This window comes from Hibiscus syriacus, unplaced genomic scaffold (assembly GCF_006381635.1).
Source record: "Hibiscus syriacus cultivar Baekdansim isolate YM2019G1 unplaced genomic scaffold, ASM638163v2 tig00110450_pilon, whole genome shotgun sequence".
In the NCBI taxonomy this organism is placed as follows: Eukaryota; Viridiplantae; Streptophyta; class Magnoliopsida; order Malvales; family Malvaceae; genus Hibiscus; species Hibiscus syriacus.
Genome location: NW_024062743.1, coordinates 10770586 through 10787443, shown reverse-complemented (window position 1 = coordinate 10787443; position 16858 = coordinate 10770586). Strand labels below are relative to the sequence as shown.

General features: G+C 33.4%; 1 pseudogene; it reads left to right on the top strand.

Moving 5' to 3' along the window:
- The first annotated feature begins 533 nt into the window (after positions 1 to 533).
- LOC120126225 lies at positions 534 to 15002 on the top strand (annotated as a pseudogene).
- The last annotated feature ends 1856 nt before the right edge of the window (positions 15003 to 16858 follow it).

The window sequence follows — 16858 nt, the reverse complement described above, 5'->3', positions numbered from 1 at the left end:
TTTTAGAGGGACTAAATTAAATTTTTTAAAAAAATTAAAGGCTTAAATTATAATTTCTTAAATTTGGGGGGCATGTTCCCCACTAGTCCCTCTTTAGTTACTCCACTGTGCGAGATGTATTGTATTTTTGTGGTAGCTTGAAACACTTTGCATATTTGTGTACCTGGTCTGGTTGTTGTTGAATGGTGTTGTCTGTTCATACAAATGCATTTATTCATGATGGCACTTAACTTTTTTTTTTATATAAATCAATGTGAATATAAGATAATATTTGTTCAAAAACTTTAAGTCGTATTATCAACGAGATGAAAATCTTTTATTTTATTATTTGGAATTAGTGGGGGAGGTAGCTTTGATCATGTCAAATAGGGAATGAATGTTCATTCCGATCCATTTTATGTTTTAACATATATTATATAATTTATATTCATATCTTAAACCTCAAGGCTTTGTGGAATATAATTTATATTCATTTTATGTTCTCCATCTTATCTGCATCTCCTTTTCTTTGATTTTTTCCCCGTGTATTCTGCGAGGCTTTTTATCTTATAAGTGATTCATACTACCACCCAAATTAGCTCCACTTTCTGGTGCTGCCCGAAACAATTGGATTACTTCATTTGTAAATGAACGCTCAGAAGCTTGATTGTCAAGAAAATGTAGACCAGAACCGTGGGTTCAACGGGGACTACAATTTTGATCATGTTTGTTTTCAACACCCTTGGAACATGGCTGGAACCGAGTCACTTCAGCCAAATCCTGGAGCTCCGAGATCATCGTCATCGTTGATGGATACGACCATGGGTGGTTTTACGACGCCCGGTGCTGCCTTTTGTGCAACTGAAAGATGCATGGGGTTTCCCCAGTACAAGGTCTTCTGCAACTCTCAGTTTCCTTCATTTCATGTCGCGGGAGAGAACTTTTCCTTTGCTGCTCAAGATGAACCAAACTATGAGTCCATAAATACATTGCAGGCTTATTGGAATTCACATGGTTCTTCGCCCGTGAATATAAGCTTCTTTCAACAAGAGAAGCAATCTTCAAACTGTTCATCTGGTTCCGGGGGCTTTTCGGTTTCTTCCGGTAAGGCTGCTTCGACAGGCTCGGCGCTTGCTAGTAAAACTCGAATAAGGTGGACGCAGGACCTCCATGACAAGTTCGTGGAGTATGTTAAACGCCTCGGGGGTGCTGAGAGTAAGTCGATAGGGAAAATCTAGAGAATCCATTGATTGATTCTTCAATTAATTTGTTTATGTATTGCTTTTGATGTAACAGAAGCAACCCCGAAGGCAATTCTGAAACTGATGGATACTCAAGGGTTGACCATCTTTCATGTTAACAGCCATTTGCAGGTACTAATTCAGTTTTAAGAACTTGGGATGTTGATTAAAATATGATGATACTGACTTAATGCTAATATCAGATTTTGTTCCCGTCTGCTTTGTTGCAGAAATATCGAACTGCAAAATACATGCCACACTCTGCTGAAGGTATAATTTGCTATTATGATTCTTTTTCCTTTCTGGTTATAATCCAAATGGTTGGTAAATTCAGATAAGAAAATCCTTACGGTGTAAATGATTGGATTATGATTTGATTGATTAAATGATAATACGAAAATTCATAGTCTCCTCTCATCCAAAACCCTTTCCTTGTTGCAGGGAAATCAGAGAAAGGAACAAGTGATGTAACTCAGATGGATGTCAAAAGTATACTTCTTCACCCCCTTCATATTCACCAAAAAATGTTCATTTTTGTTTGCCCCAAAGCCTGAAATTCACAACCATTTTTCTTTTCTGCGTTTCCACCATGTTTGATGCTGCAATTTAATCAAATTTTTCTGACTCCATTCCCGTCTGGTAGCGGTTTGCACGTCACAGAGGCATTGCAGCTTCAATTGGATGTACAGAGACGTCTCTAGACACCCGTTTTTGTCCGGGTCTTTTTTGTCATTTAATTTAATTATTGTTATTATTATTATTATTGTTATTATTATTATTAATATTGCATTTTTACATATCATTTTGCAGGCCCAAATGCACAAACCCAAATACCCAACTCAAAATTACAAAGGCCCAATCTCGGAGCCCAGATAGCATACAAGCCCAACAGCAATTGACCCGACCCAAGCCCAATATGTGATAACCCAGTAATTTTAGGGTTTTTGAAACCCTAAACTAAAGCTCAGCCGTTTGGCCTTCCAACTCTCAACCGTCGCCTCTTCAGCAAACGTCGCCGTTAATACCAGCTCAAGCCGAGCCTTTCCTCCCCGCCGTTAACATCCCTCAAACCTGCACTAACAGTGATAACATCCATCCAACAGTGACCTATTCTACTCCCATCAGTCAAAAAAAACAAACATAGAAGAAAAATCACACCAAATCACAAGGATATCTCGATGAAATCGTGCTACGACAGAGACTGAAATCCATCAATTATCAAGTCATCTCATGCATCAAAATAAAAATAGAGGAGAGTGAAGAAGCAGAGGGAGATATTAGGGGAACCCATTCGGAAAAACGAAAGAGAAGGAAAAAAGAGAAGAAATCTCAAAATAAAAGAGAGATAGAGTGAGAAGCTTACCCTTTTTCGACCATCGTCGCTGCTTCACCGGAATTGAGAGGTACGTTCGATTCAGAAGGTAACCCCTTTATCTTTTGGGGTTTGGTTTTCATCAAATGAAAAGGCTTTGGGCTTTAGATAACTAAGAGAGGTCTTTTGGGTAGTCATTTTAAGCGTCGGCCGCCGTGCTCGGCTGTTGGGAACGTTGTGGATCGACATATATTAAAGGGGTTTGGGGAGAGAGTTTAGAACTCTCTTCTTTCCCTATTTTTGGTTGAGAGAGGGGAAGGAAAATGATTTAGGGTTCAGTTAAAACCCTTAAATATGGTATATAACTCACGCACAAAATGCAGCCGTTTTGCCTCCTCAACCTCATCCGTGTTTTCGAGTTATGGGATAACTACACTTTTAATCCCTATGGCTTTGTAAACTCACGCGTGTTCTTCAAGGTTTGGGGGTAAATCATAGCTTAGGTCCCTCTAGCCTTGTAATATTTATTTTTTTGCTATTTAATGAAATTTCATCTTTTTATTTCGAGCTGTGTATATGTTATATATTTCATTTTAGTCCTATATGTATTAATATCTTATATGTTTAAATATTTTGATTTTGATTGTTATTTTTGTAGTGATCGTTTTGGTTATCATTTAATGTTTCCGTTTACTTCATTTTTGCTTCAATATTTATTCTTATGTCATTTTAATCACTATTTGTTTATTAATGGATTTAGGGTGAATATTTTGTTTTGAGCTATGATTTATGATTAAGTTCATTTTAGTCACTTATTACATATGTTGTGTATTTTCTTTGATGTTCAAATTTGGCCACATAATTTGTGAAATTTTTATTTTGGTCACTGTTTGTTATTTTGTGTTAAATCCTGAATGCAACATGTATGTTTACTTTTATTTCATTTTAGTCCTTTATCATAATTTATGGGTTATTTCCATTTATGTACTTGTATTATTTAACATTTGTTAATTGGGCTCTGATTTATTTGTAATTACTATTATAGTCCCTAAGTTTCTATTTGTTTTATTTTAGTCCTGTAAATTTATGTTTATTCTATTTCAATCCTTTAACTTTTATTTTGCTATTTTAACCCTATAAGTTTTTTGTTTTATCTATTTTTGGTCCCTAAAGTTTCTCTTTTATATATTTTGGTCCCTAAAGTTCATGTTTTTTCTATTTTAGCCCCTAAAGTTTCTATTTTCAGTATTATGGCTCTTAAATTTTTGTTTTTACTTTTTTAGCCATTTAAGTTTATGTTTTTTTCATTTTAGTCCTTAAAGTCCTGTTTATACTATTTTGGATCTTTGAATTTATATTTTTCCTATTTTGTTCCTTATAATTTCAAGTACTTACTTTTTGGTCATTATATTTCGGTTTGAAATATTAAGTTGTTTTTATACATTATGTATGTACATTTTATATGTTATGTATTTTCTTGTGTCACATGTAAATATGTTTATCTTTATTTATTGTAAATATTTTTATGTTTCAAATTGTTATTGTGTATATTGTATTCCCTTAAATATTAATATTACTCGAATATGTTTCAAGAACGATATTTATAGAACGGGCGTGGAAAGTACCACTTGATCGAAGTGATACAATCCAATACGACATTCGAACAAATACGAACTTTAAATAAATCAATTTTATTTTACTAATTAATTTATTTTAATGATACAATGTGTGTTTTTTATTATTCACAATTTATTTCATTTTATGCGAATGCAAATTGACGATCTTCATTTATATTCAATTCATATTTTTTAATCAATGAGGACAAAAATATTCTTTAACAATGAAAAATAGTTGAAATAGTTTTCCCAACGGAGGATTGTTAATTTCAAGATTTTTTATCAAGTTAAAGGATTTTCTTCAATTTATTAATTTTGAAGTAAATTAATTATATTTCAATAAATGGATCGTAATTTAACTTTATATTCGATTTGTAATTTCCACCATTACGATAACATGTAAACGACACAGTACCAATTTTGGGCGCTGTGGGGGTGCTTATCCTTCCCCACGGGTAACCGACTCCCGAACCGTTTTTAATCGAATCTTTGGTCAACACAGGCCATTTTTGTCTTAAAAAATGATTTTTCTTAAAATTGTTTTAAAAGACGTTTTTAGGTATTCAACCTACCTAACCCAAAGGTCGATGGTGAATCCTTTTAATTTAATTTCAAATTAATTCCAAATCACCAATATTTCCAAAATAAATTCATAATCATTTTTTAAAATAATATTTAATTGTTTTACCCAAAAATGGTTATGACAGCTTGGCAACTCCACTGGGGACCTTTTTTAGAGAGTCATGCTGTAAGTCGCTTACACATTTCAATGTGGTGAAAATCATGAGTTCGAGTCTTTAGTTAGCTTATGATCCTTTTATTGAAGTTTTTAATTGCTTCATTTCGTTTTATTGTTATACTAACATTTTAATTTTGCTTTCAGATCGATCTAGGTTTTTATCGAGTTTTATCTTTTTTTGTTTTTGAGTCAAAGGTAGGTACGTTCCTCTTCACACACATCACGTGCATTTGTATAACATGAGCTCTAGAAACGAGCTTCGGTCCAAATTAGTCGGGGCGAATACTTTACTCTCGTAAGAATTTATTCTTCATATGAGTTTTAGCAAATAACCCATGGGATACATACCTTATACCTTCGTAGGGATTTATTCCTCGTATGGGTATAAGGCAGTGAATCCCCTTGAATTGAACTCATTCCGTTCGAAACTTGTAATGGGTGAGAATCGAGGGTCTTGCAGTCTAAGGGGGCACCGACATCAAGGACAATTCAAGTCCTTTTTTCCTATTAGATCCGAAACCATGCATATAGTGAACCGTAGAATGATCACCCTAGGCATAGTCATACTGAACCTTTGTCCGTCAGTAGGTACCCAAAATAGGTGTACACGAAGGAGGAACGACTCTAAACCTTTATCTTTTGCTTTAAATTCGTAGAATATATTTTTTTTCCGAATAAAAGCATGCGAACTAGATAACATGCGATTAGGACCAATTTCTTGAAAATAAATCATTTTGGGTAGATAGCATGTCCGGGCAGGAATGTTATTTAATTAAAGCATGTTCGGGTAGATATCATGACGGGGTAGGTGCTATATTTATCTGTAGATATCATCTTTTAACTCTATCTATTATCTTATTTGTACTAACTCATTTTTCTCTATGGTTTGTGTTACTAACTCATTTTTTCTCATTTGCTTGTGTTATTTTTCATCATTTTTTTGCATCATATTGCATTGACATGACATAATGCGAAAATGTTGATCCGCAAGGGGATAGTCAAGAGTAAATTTTCACAAGAAGAGGTGAAAGTTTTCAATCAAGCAGTCTCGTATACATACATGCACTGAGGGTTAAAAGAAGCTCAGAACACAAAAATGGGATTTACTCGAAGATCGTCCATAATTCGAGACTGAAATGATGATCCACTGATCCCAGAAGTAATCTAGCAGTAGATTCTTATCTACAATCATGTCATCGCTACATATCAAAGAGCGACGCAATGGATTTAGCACCGGCTAGGCATTAACATATTTAGTTTACAGAGCATTGAGGGGCATCAGTTACAAATACAGATATCTGAGACGAAGTAGTGAGCTCGAAGATCGTGCATCATTCGAGACTGAAATGATGATCCACTGATCCGAGGAGTAATCCAGCAGTAACTTCTCATCCACGATTATTCCATTGTTAACCATCAAGGAGTGACGCACTGACTTCACCACCGCAGGGACATCAACCGAGTTAGGTTACAGAACGCTTGAGGGGAATTATTTTCAAGGACGAAGATCCAAGATGAAGTGGCGATTCACTTCAGATTCAACATCTAAGAGAAGGCATGTCTGTAAAGTGGACTGTCTTGTAATGTGAAGGTTTTTTATCTCTGGTGAAAATTATTCTATGATATTCATCATTAGGATCAACATTTTTGCATTTGGATCTGTATTTCAATTTTCATGCATTTTCATATACATGGAGAATTCGATGGAAGTGATCCTGATCACTTGACGACATTGAGAACAGAAGCAAGATTCGAATAAATCAATATAGTGGGAGCTTGTTCAGTTGGTTGTAGGGCTAAGCCTTCCAGGATGATCTGAGCAAAGAGTCCCCATACCCTGAAGTCTATCATGTTGATATCACATAAGAAGCTCCAGACATTCTACTGAAAACTGTAAGGCACTGAAGCGCAAGATCCAGTACCTGATTTACTTAGGGGCATGAACAATCAAAAAAGATGGGAGCATTGCATCCACCATTTTCACTAAGAGATTGTTTTGTTTGAAATCGGTTTTGTTATGTCTTTAATATGTGCATAAATATTTTTAATCTTAATGATTGAATTGATGTTACCTTCTGAGGTTGAATAATTGAACAAATTTTAATCTTTAGTTCTTTGAATATTGAATGAATTACTCATTCTCTTGATTCTTCAAGAATTATAGACTTTTGACACATGACAAGATTAGACCTATCTTATCCCGTCTAAACCAAAATTAAATATCTCAATTTTTACCCAAAATAATTCATGGTCACTACAAAAGACCAAATTTTGACATTCTCTCTCTTTGAGACCTTGAAACATTGCATTTATCCTTTTGAAACACAAAATTCATACGCATACCTTTCTTTGAGCCAGTAAAGCCACAATCGTCTTCTTAGTCGCAAAACCAACATTTTTCCACCAATAAAACCAACAAGCATTGAGTGCAAGATGTTCATTTGAACATGAACCTTCCTGCAAGAAGACACAATGTGGGGCATCTCGAGAAGACAATGAGGGGCATCTCGACTCAATTTCCTGAAGATGAGTTTGTACACTTAAGGCACGCTGGAAGCAAAAAAGAAGAAAAATGAGAATTAATTCAAAATAATTTTATCATGCATTAATTACATTGTTTTCACTTGAATAAAAAAATTTAATCCTGAAAATCTATCCCCCTGGGATACCTCTTCTGCGAAGACTTATATGTATGAGATGATGAACGATTTTCTTTCTTTATCCATTCACAAAAGGAGAAAATATATATCTCATGTGTCCCTTTTGAGCCTAAATCATGTTTTCTTCTGATTCAACCCTAACCAAGGATCACCCTCCACACTTGGGGGCAAGTTGGAGAAAATCTACTCGCATGAGTGAATACATTGATTCATATGAGATACTGAAAGGTGAACCAAATGCCAAGTGCGAAGATCAAACCAAAGAGAAAAGAAGCAAAGAAAAACAAAGAGCAAAGAGAAAAATCAAAGAAAGAAAAACAACAAAGAAAAATAAAGAGCAAAGAGAAAAAATCTAAGAAAAAAGAACGAAAGAAAAAGCAAAGGACAAAGAGCACAGACAAAGAGTCTCTCGACTCAAATGACGCATCGAGTTTCAAACTGTGAGATGGATCAAGAACAATTATTTCAGAATAACTTCACTCAAAGATCACAGAACATCAAGAGAAAGACACATACAAGTAGATTCAAATTGAGCAAGACAAAATCTAAGGCATCGTAACAAATTGATCCTTGGTTCAATTACCCTTAAACACTTATTTGGGCCTATTTATCCATTTCTTTCATAGCCGTGAACCATGGCTTACATTACGTGCCTAAAAAGTCCTTTCTAATCATACATGGATTTCTAAGCAGAAGAGACTCTTCAGATTTCATTCTGCCCATCATGATTAATCTTTTATTTACAAAAAAAAGGTTTTCTAAAATCTTTAATGCATGATAGAGAAAAAATAAAAAAGGGGGGTTCAAGACGTAAATTCTAAGTAACGTCTTGAAACCAAAGGAGGATTCGAGTTGAAAACCTGGCAGCTCGAATATGAAGACTATTGCATATGAGGCGATCATACAATTCCCTTGATAAGGCATCGCACAACCTAATGAGATCATGAGAACTGAGAGTCGGAGAATACTTCCAACAAATGAGTACAGAAGCTATTCCATCAGATCAGTGAACAACAAATAAATGAGAATACCAAACCTTTGGCCAAAAATAACCACTTGAGACTTTTTTATTCTTCCTTGCTTAACCATTTCTCAAAGATGGAATTGATCTTGACACTTGTCAAATAGCTATAATTTATTGGAAGATTAACAGAATAATTAATTCTTTGATATCCAATGAACTCTTGTTTTATGATTTGTCAATTGTGAAACCTTGAAAGGAGCAATATTTTCAAAACTTTTGATTAAACATTTTTCAAAACTCTTTTAATTGATATTTTCATACTTTGAAAATACAAGAACAAGAAAAAAACGTTTTTCAAACAAGATAATCTCTCTGGAGGCATATCTTGGAATTCAACGAAGATCCCTTTGAAGCTAAAGATTGAAGCTGGGGCAAGAAAAGACAAATTTTTTGGGCAAATTTTGATGGGGCAAGGAAAACAAATTGTCTCAGGTTGAGGTTTGCAAGAGTACACCATAGGGGAAATGCAGACAAACTGAATCAATGATAGAGTGAAGACTGCTCTCGCAATCATTCTCCTTCCAGATCGAGAAAAGCATACATCAATACATACATACATACATACATATATACATACATATATACATATATACATACATACATACATACATACATACATATATTTATACATACATACATACATACATACATACATACATACATATATATATACATACATACATACATATATACATATATACATACATACATACATATATACATATATACATACATACGCATACATACATGATACATAAAATTTACATCAAACATTTATCATCATGTGTATTAAAGACATTTTTCGCCTCACTTGTGGACAAATCAAATGAATTTCATCATAACATCTAAGATAGTCAGTCAAAAATGCACCATTTTGATATCTCAAGAAATCAAAGCTCAGAAATAACCAGATGTCTCTAACTTGAAGAAGCAATGATTTTGACTTCCTGAAGTCAACAATCGAGACATTTCCTCAACATGCAGGAACAAACAGACTTTTTATCACCTTTGAGGGTGTTTTTCTTGAAACAAATTTTGTCTCGCTTGAGACAATTTCTTTCAAAACAATTTTCGTCTCACTTGAGACTTTTTTCCTTTGAGATACAAAATTTGAATTTGTTTCACATTAAACAAAGTTGATCTCATTTGAGATCGCCTTCTCTTAAAACAAACTTCATCTTGCTTGAGACATTTTTTCCTTTGATATATAAATTTTGAATTTGATTCACTTGAAACAAAAATTAATCTCACTTGAGATTGTTATTTCTTTCAAAACAAATTTCGTCTTGTTTGAAACATTCTTCCTTTGAGAATAAAAAATTCGAATTTGTTTCAAATTAAACAAAGTTGATCTCACTTGAGATCGTTTTCTCAAAAACAAACTTTGTCTTGCTTGAGACAATTTCTCTAAAAACAGTTTTTTTTCTCGTTTGAGACAATTTCTCTAAAAACAAATGTTGTCTTTCTTGAGACAATTTTCCAAATTATGAATTTGTTTCATTGGAAACAAACATCATCTTTGAGTCGTTTCTTTTGAAACAAATGATCTTTGAGTCTATTTCTTTTGAAACAAAACTTTGTATCTCTTAAGACATATTTTCTTGAAAAATCTTTGAGTCTGTTTCACTTAAAACAAAATGAAAAAAATCTTTGAGTATGTTTCTTTGATAAAAAAATTTTGTCTCTTTTGAGAAAGTTTCTTTTAAAAGAATCTTTGAGTCTGTTTCTTTGGAAACAAAATTTTGTCTCTTTTGAGACAGTTTCTTTTGAAGAAAAATCTTTAAGTCTGTTTTTATGAAAACAAAGGTTTGTCTCTTTTGAGACAATTTCTTTTAAAACAAACATCTTTAAGATTGTTTCCCTTGAAACAAAACCTATCTTTGAGTATGTTTCTCTTGAAACAAAAGTCTGTGAGTTGTTTCTTTTGAAATAAAAATCTTGGAGTTATTTCTTTTGAAACAAATCTTTGAGTTTGTTTATTTTGAAACAAAGTTTTGTCTCGCTTGAGACAGTTTTTCGTGAGAAAAATCTTCGAGTCGTTTCTTTTCAAACAAAAATAATTGAGTCGTTTCTTTTGAAACACCTATCTTTGAGTTAGTTTTTCTTAAAACACCCACCTTTGAGATCGTTTCTATTAAAACAAATTTTGTCTCCCTTGAGGCAGTTTCTCTAGAAATACAAAATCTTTGAGTTTGTTTCTCTTGAAATAAAAACATTTTTGAGTCGTTTCCCTTGAAACGAATATTGTCTCTTGAGACATTTTCTCTTAAAACAAGATCATCTTTGAGTTTGTTTCTCTGGAAACAAGGTTTTATCCCTTGAGACAGTTTCTTTTGAAGAAAAATCTTTGAGTCTATTTCTTTGGAAACAAAATTTTGTCTCACTAAGATACAATTTTTTGAAAAACAAAATTTTGTCTCTCTTGAGACAGTATCTTTGAGTTTGTTTCTCTTGAAACAAAAGTCTTTGAGTTTGTTTCTATTAAAACAAAAAAAATATTTGAGTCATTTCCTTTAAAACAAAATTTTACCTTTCTTGAGATAGTTTTCCTGTGAAAAATCTTTGAGTAGTTTCTGTTGAAATACAAAATCTTTGATAACAAAACTTTGTCTCTCTCGGGACAATTTCTTTTGAAAAAATCTTTGAGTCTGTTTCTTTTGAAACTTCACCTTTGAGTTGGTTTCCCTTGAAATTGTATCCCTAAAGATGGCCAGAACACTTCATCACGTATGAGTCGTGTCATCCCCCGACCAGATCTCTTCATCACGTAGGAGCCATGTCACCCATAGATAACCAGCAGTCCTCATCGCGTAGGAACCGAGTTATCACCCTTCCTAAAGATGGCCAGAACTCTTCATCACGTATGAGCCGTGTCATCCCTCGACCATACCTCCTTATCACGTAGGAGTCGTGTCACCCATATATAACCAGCAGTCCTCATCGCGTAGGAACCGAGTTATCACCCTTCCTAAAGATGGCCAAGAACTCTTCATAAAGTATGAGCAGTGTCATCCCCTGACTAAATCCTCATCATATAGGAGTTGTGTCACCCTTAGAAGACCTGAACTCTTCATCACGTATGAGCAGTGTTGACCCCAACAACCAACATTATCCAATTTCTATGCAAAAAGGGGAGAACCAGACAAAAATGTGATGTCTTATCGTCTTTGCCCTATTCTTGTTAACACAAGAATGTGCAAAGAGGGGCAGTTGTAGACACCCGTTTTTGTTCGGGTCTTTCTTGTCATTTAATTTAATTATTGTTATTATTATTAATAATATTGCATTTTTACATATCATTTTGCAGGCCAAAATGCAGAAGCCCAAATACCCAACTCAAAATTACAAAGGCCCAATCTCGGAGCCCAGATAGCATACAAGCCCAACAACAATTGACCCGACCCAAGCCCAATATGTGATAACCCAGTAATTTTAGGGTTTTTGAAACCCTAAACCAAAGCTCAGCCGTTTAGCCTTCCAGCTCCCAACCGTCGCCTCTTCAGCAGACGCCGCCATTAATACCAGCTCAAGCCGAGCCTTTCCTCGTCGCCGTTAACATCCCTTAAACCTACACTAACAGTGATAACATCCATCCAACAGTGACCTATTCTACTCCCATCAGTCAAAAAAAACAAACAGAGAAGAAAAATCTCACCAAATCACAAAGATATCTCGATGAAATCGGGCTACGACAAAGGCTCAAATCCATCAATCACCAAGTCATCTCATGCATCAAAATAAAAATAGAGGAGAATGAAGAAACAGAGGGAGATATTAGGGGAACCCATTCGGAAAAAAGAGAAGAAATCTCAAAATAAAAGAGAGATAGAGTGAGAAGCTTACCCTTTTTCGACCATCGTCGCTGCTTCACCAGAACTAAGAGGCACGTTCGATTCAGAAGGTAACCCCTTTATCTTTTGGGGTTTGGTTTTCGTCAAATGAAAAACCTTTGGGGCTTTAGATAACTAAGAGATGTCTTTTGGGTAGTTATTTTAAGCGTCGGCCGCCGTGCTCGGCTGAGAGAGTGTAAGGAAAATGGTTTAGGGTTTAATTAAAACCCTTAAATGGGGTATATAACTCACTCACAAAACGCAACCGTTTTGCCTCCCCAACCCCCATCCGTGTTTTCGAGTTATGGGATAAATACACTTTTAATCCCTGTGGCTTTGTAAACTCACGTGTGTTCTTCAAGGTTTGGGGGTAAATCATAGCTTAGGTCCCTCTAGCCTTGTAATATTTATTTTTTTGGCTATTTAATGAAATTTCATCTTTTTATTTAGAGCTGTGTATATGTTATATATTTCATTTTAGTCCTATATGTATTAATATATTATATGTTTAAATATTTTGATTTTGATTGTTATTTTGGTAGTGATCGTTTTGGTTATCATTTAATGTTTCCGTTTACTTCATTTTTGCTTCAATATTTATTTTTATGTCGTTTTAATCACTATTTGTTTATTAATGGATTTAGGGTGAATACTTTGTTTTGAGTTATGATTTAGGATTAAGTTCATTTTAGTCACTTATTACATGTGTTGTGTATTTTCTTTGATGTTCAAATTTGGCCACATTATTTGTGAAATTTTTATTTTGGTCACTGTTTGTTATTTTGTGTTAAATCCTGAATGCAACATGTATGTTTACTTTTATTTCATTTTAGTCCTTTATCATAATTTATGGGTTATTTCCATTTATGTACTTGTTTTATTTAACATTTTTTAATTGGGCTCTGATTTATTTGTAATTATTGTTGTAGTCCCTAAGTTTCTATTTGTTTCATTTAGTCATATAAATTTATGTTTATTCTATTTCAGTCCTTTAACTTTCTATTTTTTCTATTTTAGCCCTATAAGTTTCTGTTTTATCTATTTTGGTCCCTAAAGTTTCTCTTTTATATATTTTGGTCCCTAAAGTTCATGTTTTTTTATTTTAGCCCCTAAAGTTTCTATTTTCGCTATTTTGGCTCTTCAATTTTTGTTTTTACTTTTTTAGCCATTTATGTTTATGTTTTTCCATTTTAGTCCTTAAAGCCCTGTTTGTACTATTTTGGATCTTTGAATTTATATTTTTCCTATTTTGGTCCTTATAATTTCAAGTATTACTTTTTGGTCATTATATTTCGGTTTGTAATATTAAGTTGTTTTTATACATTATGTGTGTACATTTTATATTTTATGTATTTTCTTGTGTCACATGTAAATATGTTTATCTTTATTTATTGTAAATATTTTTATGTTTCAAATTGTTATTGTGTATATTGTATTCCCTTAAATATTAATATTACTCTAATATGTTTCAAGAACGATATTTATAGAACGGGCGTGGAAAGTACCACTTGATCAAAGTGATACAATCCAATACGACATTCAAACAAATACGAACTTTAAATAAATCAATTTTATTTTACTAATTAATTTATTTTAATGATGCAATGTGTGTTTTTAATTATTCACAATTTATTTCATTTTATGCGAATGCAAATTTCATATCTTCATTTATATTCAATTCATATTTTTTAATCAATGAGGATGAAATATTCTTTAACAATGAAAAATAGTTGAAATAGATTTCCCAACGGAGGATTGTTAATTTCAAGATTTTTTTATCAAGTTAAAGGATTTTCTTCAATTTATTAATTTTGAAGTAAATTAATTATATTTCAATAAATGGATCATAATTTAACTTTATATTCGATTTATAATTTCCACCATTACGACAACGTGTAAACGACACAGTACTAATTTTGGGCACTGTGGGGGTGCTTATCCTTCCCCACGCGTAACCGACTCCCGAACCGTTTTTAATCGAATCTTTGGTAAACAAAAACCATTTTTGTCTTAAAAAATGATTTTTCTTAAAATTGTTTTAAAAGACGTTTTTAGGTATTCGACCTACCTAACCCAAAGGTCGATGGCGACTCCTTTTAATTTAATTTCAAATTAATTCCAAATCACCAATTTTTTCAAAATAAAGTCATAATCGTTTTTTAAAATAATATTTAATTGTTTTACCTAAAAATAGTTATGACATCGTCTTCATGAACAGTTAGAGGTTTTAACAATGTCCTTTGCTTCTTTTTCATTTTCATGGTGTATCTTGCCATGATTTCTGTTCTGAGTGCAGTAACTTAGGCAGACAAGCACAAATATTTGTTTAGCTATTTGGTGGCATCATGCTCTTCATCACCATAAAATTGAAGTTTGTTTCTTTTTCGTGCTCAGATTCAGCGAAATCTGCAGTTGCGAATTGAAGAACAAGGAAGGCAGCTGAAGATGATGATTGATGAGCAACAAAGAACAAATGAAAGCATTCTAAAAAAGCAAGTCACTCCATTTGATAATGATCCATCACTTAGCTTGGAAGATGCTGAAGCTTCGATTGCAGAGAGTTCAGGGACTTCTTACATTCCATCCAAGATATCAAGTTAGAGCTTAGGAACTCATGTCAAAAGATGACCCATTTAAATAAAACAAAAACAAAAAAATTCCCCAATTCCTCCACATAGAAATACAACTTTGTTCAATCATATGAGCTTGGGGTTGCGAATATTAATTGAACTATTTATGCACATCAAGCTCTTATAACAATGTCTGGTTCTAAACGTTATAGACTGATCAATGGAATTCTTTTTAGCCCTTTTTGACAGCAACTTTCCTTGCAATATTTGTGTTCAATCACACGTGAGAAAGTAGATTTTGAAAATTTAACATTTTTTCATAACCACTTAATATTTGATTCACATACTGATGACACTTGACTATGTTTCTTGTACAAAGTAAAAGCTTCACCTTGCCTGCAATCGTACATAGTAAAGAGAATCCGGTCTTCTTCAACTACCATTATCATATATGGCCAGAATCATTTTGCATCAGGTAATAAAGTTAAAGTTCTAGATTCTGGTTCCTACTTTATGGTTTCTTTTCTTTATTTTAGGCTCAGAATACAGACATCCATCCACATGCATTTCTTATTATAACCATTGACTTCAAAGTGAGGCCATCATGATACTGATTACTCCAACCAGCTGTAACTATTTATTTCAGTGTGCAATTCTTTAAGATGGAAAATTTATGTCAACTTTGTGTAGGACTAGCAAACTTGTAAGCAAAGGGCCTAAGAATTTATGTGGATCTTGTGTTTAATTGTTGAAGTGCTTCTGATTCTACATATTTGTATGAAGAGTTCAGCCCTTACAGCTACTGGAATGCCATATTATAATAGTCCCTAGTAATTTCTTGAACCATGAGAATTTATGGTGCACATTAGAATTTGGATTATCAGTGCACATCAAGAACCTTCCTTTAGCTGTCGACATGGTACGGTCGGAATCAAGAAAGTCAAGGCCGGCCAGGGAGTAATCTCGAAACTTCATATCAACCCCTCGGAGTATAACAAAGTGAGCTTCGAAGCGCAGCTGATAAACTGCAAATAACAATTATCTTTAGTTGATTGTACTGAATTTTCTGCACCAGATTTATCCAGGAACTAAAATAGAGTTTTGTCAATTGTTGTTGGGACTTAGGAGTGGCATAAATCATAATATAATTAACTTGTGAAATGGACTTCCTCTTTGTTTACACTTTTCACAACTACACAGAGACTAAAACAACTACTTGTATGTTAATCAAACTCTGAACTCTAATCCTTTTTATTTTTTTCATCCTCCAATAATAAAAATGATAGTAAATTAATTTAATTTTTTTATTTTTTATTTTTTGAAAAAAGGCTTTTTCTTTTTTTGCTTTGAAATTGTGAAAAACACCGTTCAACCACAAAGACAGATCCATTTCATCAGATAAAGGCATACATAGTTTGTATATTTGATATATCAGTCCATGTGGAAAAATGATTTATTTTGGAAATTTCCAATATTACCCGATGACGATTATACCCTCATAACAAACAATAAATTACGGTATAAAATGGGGTGAGAGATTTTAGGTCATGTCAACAAACACTTCCACTGAAATGAATAAATAAGAATCCAGTTTTCTAAATAAAATAAAAATAAATAAAGGGCCAGCCTTTGTATAATGTTTTAGCTTTGAAACTCACTCACATGCTTCTGTTGTATGACTGAAATCAAGTCAGCTCACCAAGTACATGAAAAAGAAAATCTGAATTCAAAGCAAACCCTTACTCTTCTGATGTTATGCCACGATCACCATACACGTGTCAGTTAACATACCCCTATACCCACAGTCAAGACTTTTCTGCCCAATGAGATATTTTTTATTAGAATACTCACAGTCTCACAGTGAGGACTCAAGCAATGATCTTTAGT